At 35.8% G+C, this 15,542-nt stretch overlaps 1 long non-coding RNA gene across 2 annotated transcripts in view; it reads left to right on the top strand.

Moving 5' to 3' along the window:
* The window catches only part of LOC116572423, a 249,813-nt gene that overhangs the window by 47,461 nt on the left and 186,810 nt on the right, over positions 1–15,542 (top strand). For both annotated transcript variants that reach the window (XR_004278309.1, XR_004278310.1), the window contains exon 2: positions 8,768–8,857. This is a non-coding gene — a long non-coding RNA (uncharacterized LOC116572423). The remainder of the gene's footprint in view (positions 1–8,767; positions 8,858–15,542) is intronic.

Raw genomic sequence — 15,542 nt, 5'->3', positions numbered from 1 at the left:
CTAGAGAAAAGAGAATTAGCTTTTAAAATTATAGTTGACACTTGAAGAACATAAGTTTGCATGGGTCCACTTATACATGGAATTTTTTAGTATAAATGTAGTATAGTACTATAAATGTATTTTATATTTTTCTTAAAATTTCCTTTTTCTGGCTTGCTTTGCTCTAAGAATACAATATATTATATAACCTACAAAATATGTGTTAATTGAATGTTGATGTTACTTGTAAGGCCTTGGTCAGCAGGTGTTAAATTTTGGGGGAGTCAAAAGTTGTCCACAGATTTTTGACCGAGTGGGGAGTTGCTACTCTTAACCTTCATGTTGAAGGGCCATCCATATTTGTATTGTTTTAGATACTTTAGGCTTAATTTTCACTATAACTCTGTGATTATTTATATTATATAAATGTGGAGACCAAAGTCCAGAAATATTAAATAGCTCCACAAAGAAACTAAATAAAAGAAGCAAGGTATAGGTATATTCATCCAACCTCAAAGCCTATTTTCTTTCTATATTCTACTGTCCTCCAAGGAGGAACATTTCCTAACACTTTACTAGTTATATTAACTTGGGAAACTTCCAACTTCCTTAAGGTGTAGTTTCCTCATCTATAAATTGGATAAACGAAGAGTAACCATCATGTGGGATTTTCATGAAGATTAACTCTAAAGCCCTTAGTACAATTTCTTGTATATAGAAGCTTCAGTTTATGCTAAATGATAATGATAAATAAAATGAGGATTGTAATTGCTATATATTAAGCTATTCAGAAAAGTTCTGGAGGAAGTTAATGGTGTTTTTAAAGGACCAAGTTATTGGAAGTGTGCTCAGGAAGAGAAGATCAGCAAAGTGCTTCTAAGATTTCAAGCCTGACTGATGGAGAGGATTAGGTTCTCATTACATGGAAGGGAAATGGTAAGAGGAGTGATTTTTTTATTTTGGCAGTCAGAGAAGATTGGCTTTGTTGTTGAGATGTGGAGTTGTATTGTGTGTCCATTAGCATGTCAGGATGGGATGTCTGACATGGAGTTGTGTATGTGGGGAGGGTTATCAGGAGACTAGTGAGGGCTGAAGAACTATGTGAGGTTTCTTCATGCACCTTGGGTTGAAGCTAGTGGAATCGGTGAAATAGATCAGAAGGAGAACTTCACGTGTAAAAAGGAAAGTAATGGAAACAGAAAATTGATGGTAGGCACATTCAAGATAGAGAAAGATAGAAAAAAAGAAATAGAAAACAAGTTTATAACCCAAAAGGCAAAGACCAAGCATTCAACTTAAGGCCTTCAACAGGTTGGTTACAAAGGAAATTGAGCTTTTGGGGGAAAATATTTGACTTCCTAATAGCATCTTAGCTTAAGAATAAAAACAACTCTGCTCATCCAAAAGATGTAAAGACATTTTGGCCTCCCCCACTTCCTGCTCATAGCGCAGAGACCAGTGATGTATAAAATGAAGAAAACTTTACTGTTTTGTTTTATAATCTGGGTTGGTTTGTTTGTTTTTTAAATGGGATTAGAGTAATATTGGCCCATTCCTTTTTTATTGGCCTTTCAAATAACATTAGGCCAGAAGGTGCTAGGCTGGAGGCTGAAGAAGGTGGTATAGCTTTTCATCTAGAGCTAGTTCCCTTGAATGATGTTAGATTGTAACTTCATCTACCTGAACTCACATCTTGAAGTTAGAGAACTTATTTTTATTGAGTAATACATATTGTTAAGCAAATCAATGACTCAACAAATGAAATGAAAATATGACACAGCATGATCCCTGGTAAAATGCTAGGCTTAGAATTATGGTTTATAAGGTGTTTTAACCATTTAGAGATTCAGATCAGCAGTGGGGAGAGAAAAAAATATTATGTTAAACTAGTAAAGCTCACTAGATAAATGGGTACAAGATAATGGGATTTGGGGAGAAGCTTTGCTGATACAGCCATCTTCTGGCTGTGCATCGAGGAAGTAGGCTCCTCTGTCTCCCAAATAAATGGTGAAGGAAGGCAAAGAATATCTCTATACAAACACTCTTTCTATTGACATGTAATGAGGGTTAAGTAGATTTGCCTTATTTATAACTGAGTGACATGCAGACATAAAAGTGCCCTGTAGGACATGGGAAAGGAAATAAATATCAACAATGAAGATTTGTGAGAAAAAACATCTGGAAATGTTCTGCTGAAACTTGAGAAAATTACTTGCTATATTCCAAAGGGCAGAGTTTTAATGGTCTATGTCTGTGAAAGAACAAGTTCACAAGGAAAGAAAAAGCTAAAACGGAAGATGATGCTAAAAGGTATATCCATGGACATAGAACTCCCTGAGAAAAAGAATGCCATTGAAAACTGTAAGGGTAATACTTAGAAATTACACATGGTAAGAATTCAGGTTACAGAAAGTTGAATCAGTAGAATGTGGTATAAAATCAAGACACACCTAAATGGAAGGGAATACCACTGCTGTGTGAAAACAGAGAAAATATATTTTTAAATGGTAATACTTCTATCAGATTTATGGCTCTTCTATAAAATGAAACAAGAAAATGTTAAAAAGCAAATGGGAAGGAAACAATAATCTAGGATGTAAAGAAAAGCATTTCCAAGTTGAAGAAATGATGGGTATTTAGATTGAAAGACTCCATGTGTCCCAAAGAGATAGATTTAATAGACCAAAGGTTAGTAAAGAACATGAGAAAAATCTCACACAAGTAACAGTTTGAAAAGAACAATTTAATATCATGATCAAACATTATGTGGGCACCAGCATTTGTCTTAGTAATACCAAATGTTAGAAAAAAATGAGACGTAACATGAGTATAGAGTTTTCAGCAAAAATATTGAGGACTAAGAATTCTTCAGTAGAAGAAGCCAAAAGGAATTTCTTAGATAGCAAGAAGTTCAGAAAATATGCCTTTCACATATTTTTTTTTCCTTATGTGTGGCCCTGCCCCCTCCAAACTTTCTGTTGTCTACTCTATAGATGGATAAATGAGAGCATACTGGAGATCTTGTACCCCATTTGAATATGGCCATCATCCCTTCTACCCACATTCCACTGTCAAGTACTCTGTCATATAATCTTAATTCAAGAGAAGTTTGTTACTGCAGTATTCCTATGAGTTTAGATCAGATGGGATTAGTGAGTATCTAGCTACTAATGTTATGTTTTCTAACCTTTTCCCTTGGAGTTTTAAGGTCAGTAAACTCATGAGCTGTCTCCTAAGTTGTAGTAACTGGTGGTATTAACAAATATTTTGCCAATTATAACTACCTCCAACAGACCAGTTGACCTATAATAGTTCTTGTCACCAGTTGATATGTAACTTCTAAGTCAATACTCTGTGTTTTAGGATTTTTTTTTTTTTCAGTGACATCTCACTTTTGATAATAATTTCTGGATTAGTTGAGGCTATTCTGAAGCAACACCCACACCACTCGCCAACAAAATCTCATGGTTTAACTCAATGGCAGGATGCTTTTAGTTCACTTCTTGGTGTGATATAGGGGGTGAGGAGAATCTCCTAGCTGACAATCTTCCAAGCAAAGCTGCAAGGACCTTGGCTTCTTTTCTAGAGTGCCTCTATTACATTAGAGGAAATGAGGAAAACTGAGAATATGGAAAAATCACAAAAGATAGTTTATGACCAGTTTTCTTTTGGCTGCTATACAGACAGTAGGCTATAAGAGGCAAGGGAGGGAAGGACACTAGGTAGGGGACTATTGCAATAATCCAGGTGGGTAAAAGGTGATGCTTAGGGAGTCAAAGTTGGAGAGAGAAGAGACAGGATAGTAGAGAAAAAATTAAGAGACAGCCACTAAAATTTGGTAAGTAACTGGGTAAGGAGTCAAGATTTACTCCAAGGTTTCTGGCATGAGTAACAAGAAGGACAGAATGTCCATCAGTGAGATAGAGAAGACACTGACTGAAGCAGATTTGTAGGAAAAAATCAAAAGATGAATTTTGAACATATTATGTTTGAGATGTTTAATAGATATCCCTTTGAGGTTATCAATAGCCAGCTGGATAGGCGAGTCTGAAGCTGAGGAGACGAGTCTGAAGTTCAGTTTATAAAAGAGGAATGTGAGAATAAAGAGTAAGATTGAGATTAGCAACTGGATAGAAGTAGTAAAAATCCCACATACTCCTACTGGGTGGGAGCAAAGGTATCTGAAGATACCCTGAACTTTTAGTAATAAGAAAAAACATAAGAACAAGAATATTTTCAGAAAAAACTAGAGATAAATTTTAGAAGAATTAAAGCTTACTTTGTATGTTATAAATTCTAGAGAAGAAAAGCAAAGGAAATATAATTTATAATATTAAAACATGAAATGAAACAAAGAGCAAAAACATTAAAATACTTTAAAAAGGAAATAAAAATCAAGATAAACTATCATATTGAACGTGTAAATTATCAATTATTACTTAATTGAAGCAGATTAAAATATGAAGACTCAGGAGCTTTTTTTAAACTTTATTCTGCTTATAAAAAATTCATTAAGAATAAAGTAACATACAGCAGTTAAAAATAGAAATGAAATGACAACTACTCAAGCAAAAAAATGTTGACAATGTTAATTTCAATAATATTCTAGAACTCAAGAAAAATTGGCAAAAGAGAATTATTTTATAAGAAAAGAAGATTATTTTATAAAGATAAAGGGTAGAATCCACAATGAAGATAGAAAAACCAACAATTCATTTATCAAATATGAATACAGCAACTCATATAAAACGAACATTTCAGAAATCAACACAGAATTATTCTATGAGATTTTAATCTACCTCTGTCAGTGTATACTGAACCAAATGGAGAAATAACAAAGCTTTGGAGTATATCAGTGATATGTACTCCAAATATAATGAGCAGATCTGTATCAAACTATTCTCCTTGTGTTTAAGAAAGTATTATATACCAGGCTGAGAAAAGAGAAAGTCGCTCATATTCACTAAGCTCCAGCTATATGCCAGCAACTCTGTTGGACCCTTCATGTTCATTAATTCTTTAAAATTTTTAACCTTCATATAACTATGTGAGGTTGGTGTTACTATTCCCATTGTACACAAAAAGACTGCAAGAACACTAGTCCAAATTATGTAGCTAGTAAGTGGCAGAATCAGGTTTGACTCCAGATCTGCTTGGTCTAAGGTCTGAGCTTATTGCATAAAATCCCTGTGGCATTAACTTAACTCTTCTGCTTGCGCATGAGAGAGGTGAATACTTAGGGGCTTTGGAGATAAAATCCACCCCCCTCCCCACTTTCACCCCAGTGTGTCCTGACCAGCAGTTTCCCAGTCATCTGTGGGGGTACAGAAGGGCTCTGCACAGATAATGCTCATCTTTCTTTCTTTCTTTCTTTTTTAAATTTAATTTTATTTTTTCAGTGTTCCAATAGTCATTGTTTATGCACCACACCCAGTGCTCCATGCAACCCGTGCCCTCCTTAATACCCACCACCAGGCTCCCCCAATCCCCCACCTCCCTCCCCTCAGTGTGTTTCTCTGAGTCCACAGTCTCTCATGGTTCATCTCCCCCTCCGATTTCCCCCAATTCACTTTTCCTTTCCTTCTCCTAATGTCCTCCATGTTATTCCTTATGCTCCACAAGTATCTTACACCATACACAAAGATAGACTCGAAATGGATAAGAGACCTCAAAGTGAGGCAGGAATCTATCAGAATCCTAGAGGATAACGTAGGCAGTAACCACTTCGACATCAGCCACAGCAACTTCTTTCAAGACATGTCTCCAAAGGCAAAGGAAACAAAAGTGAAAATGAACTTTTGGGACTTCATCAAGATAAAAAGCTTCTGCACAGCAAAGGAAACAGTCAGCAAAATAAAGAGGCAACCCACGGAATGGGAGAAGATATTTGTAAATGACAGGACAGACAAAGGGCTGATATCCAAGATCTATTAAGAATTCCTCAAAGTCAACACTCAAAAAACAGATAATCACGTCAAAAAAATGGGCAGAAGACATGAACAAACACTTCTCCAAAGAAGATATATAAATGACTAACGGACACATGAAAAAATATTCTCATCATTAGCCATCAGGGAGATTCAAAGCAAAACCACATTGAGATACCACCTTACACCAGTTAGAATGGCCAAAATTAACAAGACAGTGAACGCCTCATGTTTCTTGTTAGTGGGAAAGCCTCATCATTCAGTTGCTCAGTCAGATGTTCCTTGCCTAATCCTCATGTATTTATTTGGTTGTCTCCTGTCCGTTTTCTCATTTCTCACGAGGCAGGTCACGCAGTCTGGTGTGTAGACTCTCCTCTAACTGGCCCCAAGATGAGATGACTAAATTCACCTCCATCGCTGAGACAACATACAACCTTTGTTCTTTAATTACTCGTACTTGCTTTCACCACATACGGTGATTCATTTGCTTAAAACCACGGCAATAGTTGCTGCCATAACAAATGCCTTCCTGAGAGTAGATTAATGTTCCCTTTTGTTTCCAGCTTATCTCCAGCCTGTCTTCAGTAATATACTCAACCCAAACAAGCATATTTTTCACTCACAGCCTGCCTTTTATGAGTCCCACTGACAGTTTCTTAATAAATAATGCATTTCTAAATGTTCCTAAGCTTTTCTCCTTATTAATAATTCCAGTAGCTTTCCCTTGGCTGGAAGGTTTTATTTGGTCACTGGCTAGATTTTATTCTTGCCTGTTTCTCTACATTTTGCTCTCTTAGACTACTCCCTGGACAAAGAGGAGGTTACAACAGTTCCCCATTCATAGTAGATGTTTGATAATTATGAGTTAGTACATACTAAACATTCAGATCTCTAGCATAGACTTTCTTGGGTTTTGTTTGTTTTTTTTCATAGCTCTGGCTCTTTTGTCATGGGAACAAAAGAAAATCAGTACATTCCATTGAGAGAAGCATCAGTTCTGGTTCCCAGGAGGCAAATTGGCCTCACGTTTGCAAAATGCATTCTCAGGTCAAATTACTACGTTTAGACATGAGAACTTTATGTTTGATGTTTGCACAAAACTATATTTTGTCGATAATGATGAGAAATTGTAAGTAATGCCAGAACATATGCTTTTGTCACCAAAAGAACATTGGCTTGATTAACTCAGAAAAACACCAGCAAATTCAAGGGAAACAAACAGATCCACACAATTACTTTTCCACAATGTGTTCCTCTGTTCTTTTGATAACACTAATCTGGAAAGTCTTCTCTGTTTTACTACAGGAAGCATTTTTCTAGATACCCCATTGTCATGGCTCCCTGCTCTGAAATCACTTGACTGTATACTACTGAGTGTATGAATTCAGTGTGTGTTCTCTTGTCGGATTCTCTTACCTTCATTGTTAGGATTTCTTCCAAGTATACATACTGTAAACTCTGGGAGTATAAGGCTTTGGCTTTGTCACATAGCATTTACCATGTCATTTAGTAGAAGAAGGACACTCAATATATATGTCCTGGTTAACTGATTTGTTTACATCTATTTATGTTATATCTTTTGTATGTTTTGCATCTTTTTTTATGTACTTGTCAAGAATTTTCTGCTTTGATGGAAATTCCACAAGCCAGCAATTATGTTTCAGGTTCTTTTGTATCTTTTCTGACAGCCAGATTGTTCTATATATAGTAGGTGTTCATAAATGATGCTGTACAATAAAAAAAAAAAAAAGAGGGGAAGTTCCACCATGATAAGGAAGTTGTTGAAGTAAATTCTTTTTTATTAAACAGATATTCACTGACTATGATGCAACATATAATTTGTATTATGAGATTCCTTTTGCTATTGTAAAACTAGGCTAGCAACTAAATTGACTGCATGTGCTCAGCTTATAAAAGGGAAAAGAGTGTTGCAAAAATAATAATAATAACTAAACTCATTTGAATTGTAGGAAGACTTGAAAAAGAAATTCCAAAAAGTCTATTTCTGATAATTTATGATACATATAAACTTGCAAAAGCATTTCACCTTTGGAAGGCGGATGCTACCATTTCCCCAACTAACTGTATCTTCCTCTCAGTGCACACTGGTCAGCTTCTACCTGCTGGCAAAGGGATTTCTTGAACACTTTTTGAGAAACCCCAGCTTTGCATCCTTTTGGTGGAATAATTCTGAGGTGTGAGTGCTCTGCTAGCACCTAAATTTACCCTGTTGGCTGAATCTCCAGCCTCCTGTAGTGGTAGTTGGCTTGAAAATTTACCATTTACTGCTTCTCTTGCCTTTAGTATGCTTCCCTTTCTTATTTCAATTCCCCACTCCCATACCAGCATTTCCTTCATTGTCTGAGTAAGATACTAACATTTGATTTTTTTTGAATCTATGTCTATTTTGGGGGAAATTAAGATTAGGACACATATACTACTTATTTCAACAGAAATTCCTCCTTGACAAATACAGAGTTCATGAGGAGGTCTTAATTTGTTTGTTTATTTTGTTTTTTACTTTCTCTTGAGAAATAGGAATAAGTGTTCTCATGAAGAGGGTCTGCTGAGCAAGCCCTACCTGTGTTCTCCTTGAGATGTCCATCTTCTTACTTGCTAGACTGCTAAAGTCAAATAAAGACTTTGGCAATGAGCTCAGACTTGGAAAGAAGCAGTCACCTTTATAGTCCAGGGAGAATTTCAGTTTTTACATTTATCTTTGGGAAACTAAGGGGATGGGAGCAAAATGAGGCATGGATAATGCGGGCATAATGTCACTGACACAAAACTGTAAACCTAAGTAAGCTGTCTGAAACCCAGATCTCTTCTAACCCTCCAAATTGCCTTCATTTCCATTTCAGGGCTGATCCTGGCACAGTTTCTGCAAAACGTTGGCCCATGAGATTGGAGTTGGGATGTGAGGCACTGGCTCAGTGAAATAAAGAGATGGCGTGAGTACCGTGGAGCTGATTTTCTCTCAGATCTAGATCTAGATGATAGAGATCCCAGAGCTTGGTTTACCAGTTGCTCGTTTATAATTAGAGTATTGAATACGCTGTACGTTCACTAAGAGTGTGAAGTTAGCATGATACATGTTACGTAAGATACAAATCTCAGAGATTGTTACATCTTTTATTTTGGTGTCCAGTGATCTTAAGTATGATATTCTGTGTATGTTCTTTATACAATTATTATTTATATGTCTACTATATATTTAATAATTATATATACACTTTTATTTGTATATTTATGTCATATGCATTTTATATATGACATTGTGTGGCACACACCTCTATGTGTATACATACTCCCATGAGCCTTCTTAAAAAGTCTGCTACTCTCTTCCCCAACCTTCTCTCCTAATTCTTAGCCCTCAAATGAGCACTTTCTCTACCACACCTTCCTGAACACATATACCACTTCAGCCTCTGCAGCTTTGTTCCTGATGTGCCTTTTACCCCATGCTCTGCTTTTCAGTCTGTTAAAAATTACCCGCCCTGCAATGCCTGAGATCAAATGATATCAGATTTCTGAACCCAACAAAAGCTTCCTCTATCACTTCCAGTTCTTCCTCTACATTAAATATCAAAACCACTCCCTGGTAACTCTTATGAAGAAACTAGCTGCACATGGGTACTGTCAAGTCCTTCCCAACTTGATCATAAACAACATGAGAGTTTTACTTATTTTTATCCTCCTGATATCCAACATTTCCTGGGTTACTTAATTTCTCAACATTTTATTCAAACAAAATATCCTCTATATTAAATCATCAGCTGGACCCTTGGTAATACTCACCGTTTTTCCTTTTTCTGAACAGTCTCCTGAGCAATGGTTTCACAATATTTTCTATCTCTACAAACTTTCTAAGTGTGTGTCTTCTTCTGTGGTTTTAGAGGATGAGGTGCTCCTTTTCCTGCTCAATAGTGACCTTTCTCTTTGTGCCTTTTGTGTCATGACTGATTCTCCCATTTCTTCAACCTCTCTGTATTGACTTCCTGCTCAAACCTTGCACAACCTCTAATCTCTCATTCCATTCCCATCACATTCATTTCCTGCCTCCCTTCCTGTTCTCACACAACTGGGATCTATTGTTAATCCTATTTCTGGACATGTTCTCAGAGGTTCTCTTCAAGGACACTAGTTGTCACATATAGGAGATATTTATATTCTTATATTACTGAATCTCTCTCTACATTGCTTTTTCTCATCATTGTTAACCTCAGTTTTCTTTTTTTCTTTTATTTCATACCACTATTGTGTAATTGTTGTGTCTCCTTTTCTGATGATATTTTGTTCTTCAGTGTGTGGCCCTTCTTCTCCTCGTGTACTCACTCCTTGCTTGATCTCCTGTCTCTGTATCATATCAATTAATATTCATATGTTGCATCCCATTCAGCATCTCTACTACAGAGCTCTATTTTAAGATTCATTTTCACATATTTGATTGCATACTAGGTTCATTCAGCAAGCATCTCAAACCTGAGTCCAAAATTCACTTGCTCTTCGTTCTTTACCTAATTTTCCTTTTAATCAATCACCTCATGCCCCAGTTCTCTTCCCAAATCTCTCTAGTCCACCCCCCCCTTTTTTTTTTCTATCCCTATTACATAGTTCACCTGCTATATAATTCCATTTCTCATGTGGACTGTTGTAGGAGCCTTTCAAATTGGCTACTGATGTATAGGACTGGTTCCTCAAACCCAGTCCTCACTCTATCACTAAAACAATCTTTCTAAAGCATAAATCCCACCATATTGTTCTGCTGAAAATCATTCAGTTGATCTCTTCTATAATAAAGTATAGCTTACTTAATGCAGCGTGTAATGTTGCTCATGGTCTGTTGCCAGCCCATTTCTATAGACTTATTTTTCTCTAATACTTGTCCTGAACTTTCATCTTAGCAAGATAGAACTTCTTAGTTAGTTGGTTACCTTTACTCTGTGCCTCTGCCTCTTTTTCTGCTTCATTGTGAAGAACATCACCTCTCTTACGCCAATTGAGTATACTTATTCTTTAAGACTTAATGCCAGGTGTATAAATAGACCATACCATTGGAAGGACTTGTTACCTACAGGAATTTAGTATATAATCAGGGTTACAAATGAAATCCATATATAAAAGATGGATTATGTAATAAGTAGTATTGAGACAGAAGAGTTGCCATTAAAATAAAATGGTTTCCTATGTCTTATATCAAAATGAAATCTTGTATTAATTATTTGATTATCAAAGCAATGGCATTATAAAATGAATAAAAGTAAAAAGTATAAAGAGAATAAAAGTAGAAATGGTAGATAAAACTTCTTTAATAATATTAAGAATGGAGGAGGCCTTTCCCATCACAATATCCAACCAGCAATCCATTTAGAAACAAAACCAACCAATAAGCAAAACTTTGACGTATCTGATGACAAAGAGAATAATGCTTGTAGGGCAGCACATACAGAAACACACACGACCCCTCCATATGTTCCAAAACAAAGACAAAATACAAATATCAAAGTATTTGCGACTCACATGACGCATCAGTGGCTATTTACTCAAAATTTTCTGAGTTCTCTGAATTAACCTGACAGAATGAGGAACAAGGGCGGTGAAGAGACAGTTCATAGAAAATACTAATAATTCTTAAGTAAAGATATTTGCCTTCATTCGTAATAAGAGAAATGTACTTAAAATATTCTGTAGCACCATTTTTTCACTTTTCTGAAAGGCAAAAATAAAAAGTTCAATAAGATATGGAAGATTGTAAGTTAGTAGGAAATCTTAGTGTTTTTGCTTGGTAATTTAGAAATATATTTCAAGAATTAAAAAATGCAAAACCCCTCTGACCCAGAGTTTTCTTCCCCCCCCAAGGATTTATTTTAAAGATGCACTTCACTTACTCAAATGTGTGAAATGGCTGAAAAAACACAGAACGTTCACTGTAGCATGGTTAGCACTTCAGCAAAGGGTTGGACAGTAACCTAAATGCCTGTCCATAGGGGCTACTTGAATACATTAAAGCACATTCATACAAAGGAATTTTATGTAGCCTTTATGAAATGGTCTACTTTATATTCTAACATGAGAAAAAGTTCTGAGATACATTATTAACAGAAAAAAGAGAACAGTAAGTGGGTCTGAGCTGTTCAGTATGGTAGTCACTTGAAATGTAGATAGTGTAGCTGAAGAAATAAATTTGTTTTTTTATTTTAATTAAAATTTAAATCTGATACTTTGTTTTTTGAAAGAAAAATTTAAGTATGTTGGGCATAATTTGGTTATGGGAATTTACTTTTTGACCTGTTAATCTTATAAAGTCTAAATGCAAAGCAAGTATTTCAGATGAAAATTCACTCTCCGGGATTTACTTTAAGTATAAAATACATACTAGGTTTTGAAGACTTGGTATGAAAACAAAAAAAAACTCGGTAATTTAAAAAAATATATTACACATTGAAATAGTTTTGAGTATGCAGGGTTAAATAAAATATTGAAATTAACTTCACTTGTTTCTTTTTACCTTTTTACCATGGCATCTATAAAATTTAGGATTATATATGTGTCTAGAAATTATATTTTTTGGACAATGCTGCTATCCATAATGCTTTCATTCATAGTATAAAAATATTATGTATATATATTTGACATTTTATTTTTTTACATTTTTATTATCATATAATATATTATTAGCCCCAGGGATATAGGTCTGTGGATCGCCAGGTTTACACATTTCACAGCACTCACCACAGCACATAAAATATTATATATTTTTAAATGCATTGAGTATTTCTGGAAGGACATGCAGAAAATCTGGGAGGGAAACTGGGAGGGTCTAAATAAAAAAATAAGAGTGAGTCTTAACCTTTCCTCTCTTCTCATTTGTACATTTTGATTTTGTTTTCCATGGACTAAGAATTTACTTACAATGCAATAAACACAAATTTTAAAACATAAGGATCAGTGCTTGTGAAGGCTTCCTAGGCTCTTTCCCCATGTACCCTTCCCCAGACAATGTGAGGTACCCTTATTCCTTCTATAATTCTCACTTATCACTAACATATACTTACTGAATTGTTTTATAATTGTCCATTTGCACCTTTATGTCACACATACTCTGAGCTCTGTCATTACCTCATTTAACACTAGATATAATTCTTAATAAGAAATAATTTCTTAACAAAGAAAATATTTCTTATTTCTCATCACTGCTAACCTTAACTCTGATATTCTATGCTGTGAAACTAAAGGAGAAAGAAGGCAGAATTTTAAAAATGAGAGGAAAATATAAATTAGAAGGGAAGGAAAAAGGAGTGATGCAGATATGAGGGGATTTCCTTTTCTCATCCTACTTATATTGTGGTCAAGTCACACCACTGTGTTGTCCCATTATTGACCTTACTTAATATAAAAAAGAGTGAGGTAGTGGGTACGCTGATCCACTCTGCTCTCCTGGGCACTCTGAGACCATGGGGGATCTGTAAGAAAAACTAGAGAAGGACCAATCCACTCACCTCCCAGGCAGCTACTTCACTTGTTCCCTTGCCTAGGACTTCTACACATTGATCTTAGCTCTGCCACTTGTAACCAGGAAGAACAGTGCAATTTCCCTTTCAGAGGGTGACCTGTTGGACCCTGAGAAAATTACTTTAGTTGAACCTGAGAGTTTGATGGGCTTACTGAAAATTTTATCCTCCCTTTACTGCCTACCAAGAAACAGAGGGTCTTGTATTTAACTTCTTCTAGGTAATTGACCAGAAAAGAAGAATTTAGTTTTTTCTGGAAGCATTTATGTTAGATAAAATTGAAACATCTTATTAAAATACATTGACCTTTGGTTGCTAGAGGCTGGAGTGTTAAAAATATTATTAATAAAATGAATCACATTCCACAACAGGACTGGGGCAGCTGAAATATTGAGAGAAATGCCAACTGTTTAAGTGCAGAGAATTTGTGGGCTTTTTTCCCTCCTCTCAAAAGGTTTTATTGTTCTCTGGAAACAAACTGGCCCCAAGCCCAGAGCCCGCTAACTATCTTTTGAAACTGCCACCATGCTAGAAATTTATCATTCTTTTTTGTTTAGGCAAGGAACTACATAATGCTAGGAGTTATGGGTGAAAAATGCTCTTCAGGAAGGATTGTATTCTTGTAGTAGATTAGGAATAAAGATAGGAAGAGGTCGGGTTGGGTCTCTATTTTGCCATTGCATGTCATGGCTCTTCACATTCTTGCAACACAACCTAGCATGTATGATATTCATATCTCCTTCTCTCTCTCCATCAAACTTAGAAATGGGTGTCAGGAACTCTACTGAGGTCATGGGGCACATGGGTGGCTCAGCTGGTTAAGTGACTGCCTTCGGCTCAGGTGATGATCCTGGAGTTCTGGGATCAAGTCCTGCATCAGGCTCCTTGCTTGGCAGGGAGTCTGCTTCTCCTTCTAACCTTACCCCTTCTGATGTTCACTCTCTCTCTCTCTAACAAATAAAATCTTAAAAAAAAAAAATAAAGGAAATCTACTGAGGTCAGAAATCACCTTTTGTTCAATAGATTGATTCATATGACATTAAAATGCTGATGATTTTCTTAGACTCAGAAAAACTAGAGTGTTGGCTGGGATTAGAGAAGTGGTGGGCCTGTAGCAGATGTTTTCTTCATTGCATCCCTGTTGAGGGGCTCTTCAGCTTCTCTTGAACAACCTCCCAGAGACAGCAGATGAGTCTTTAGAGAGATCCAGCTCTTAAAACCTTTTTCCTTTAACACAGTTTTGTACTACCCCCCTGCTGTTCTTACTCTTAGTCTTTGCTGTATTCTTTTTAGCCAAGTGGAACAACTTGAAGCTGTCTTCCTCATGGTGGTCTTTTGCATACTATGGAAGTTGCTTTATTTCTCCTTCGGTTCTTTCTTCTGGAAAATGCACTTTAATACTAGTATCAAGTTCTAGGGTGGTAACTACCACTATTCGTAGTAATAGTAGGTGGTTAAAGCTGTTGCTAAATGAGATGAAGCATACAAAGCGTCTAATACAGTGGCTGGCTCAGGTTAGCATTTGGTAAATATTGCCATTTGTCCTGTCATTTGTAGACAATACTGTGGTCTAATTGAGTCTTCTATTTCATATGAATATTTTTAACACCCTTATCTCTGGATGGATTCCATGAAGCGTAAGAATTCCCTTTAACACAACAGCTAGAACTGAACATGCCATCTTGGTTGGGGACTGAATGACAATACTGTGTGGACTGTTTCTGGGAGTGCCCTCCTGGGTGTTATGATTTTAGCAAACTGCTTCCACCAACTTTATATTTTCCAAAAGCCACTAAACTTTACGAAGTTCCTTGTGCTTAAAACTCCTAAACCTTTTTCATATGACCTTCACATGATCCGGTTTCTAATTTGTACTTCTGGTTTGTCTTATAATTTTAAAAGTTTTAGTATTTATTCCTAATAAAGTTTATATTGTTTGGTTTCCTTTTGACCTGTTATAAACAGATTAAGAATTTCAAATAACTATTTATCTTTAATAGTATCTCAAAAAAGCCAGATAGTCATGCTACTTATTTCAAGCATGCATTTTAAGTGATTTTGATTAAAAAAAAAAAAGTCTAAACGGTTTGGATTGCTCTTAAACAGTACCATCAATGACTGCCCA

This window comes from Mustela erminea, chromosome 13, assembly GCF_009829155.1.
Source record: "Mustela erminea isolate mMusErm1 chromosome 13, mMusErm1.Pri, whole genome shotgun sequence".
NCBI classification, from domain to species: Eukaryota; Metazoa; Chordata; class Mammalia; order Carnivora; family Mustelidae; genus Mustela; species Mustela erminea.
Note: the sequence above shows the minus strand (reverse complement) of the source record. Positions and strands in the feature narration are given on the sequence as shown.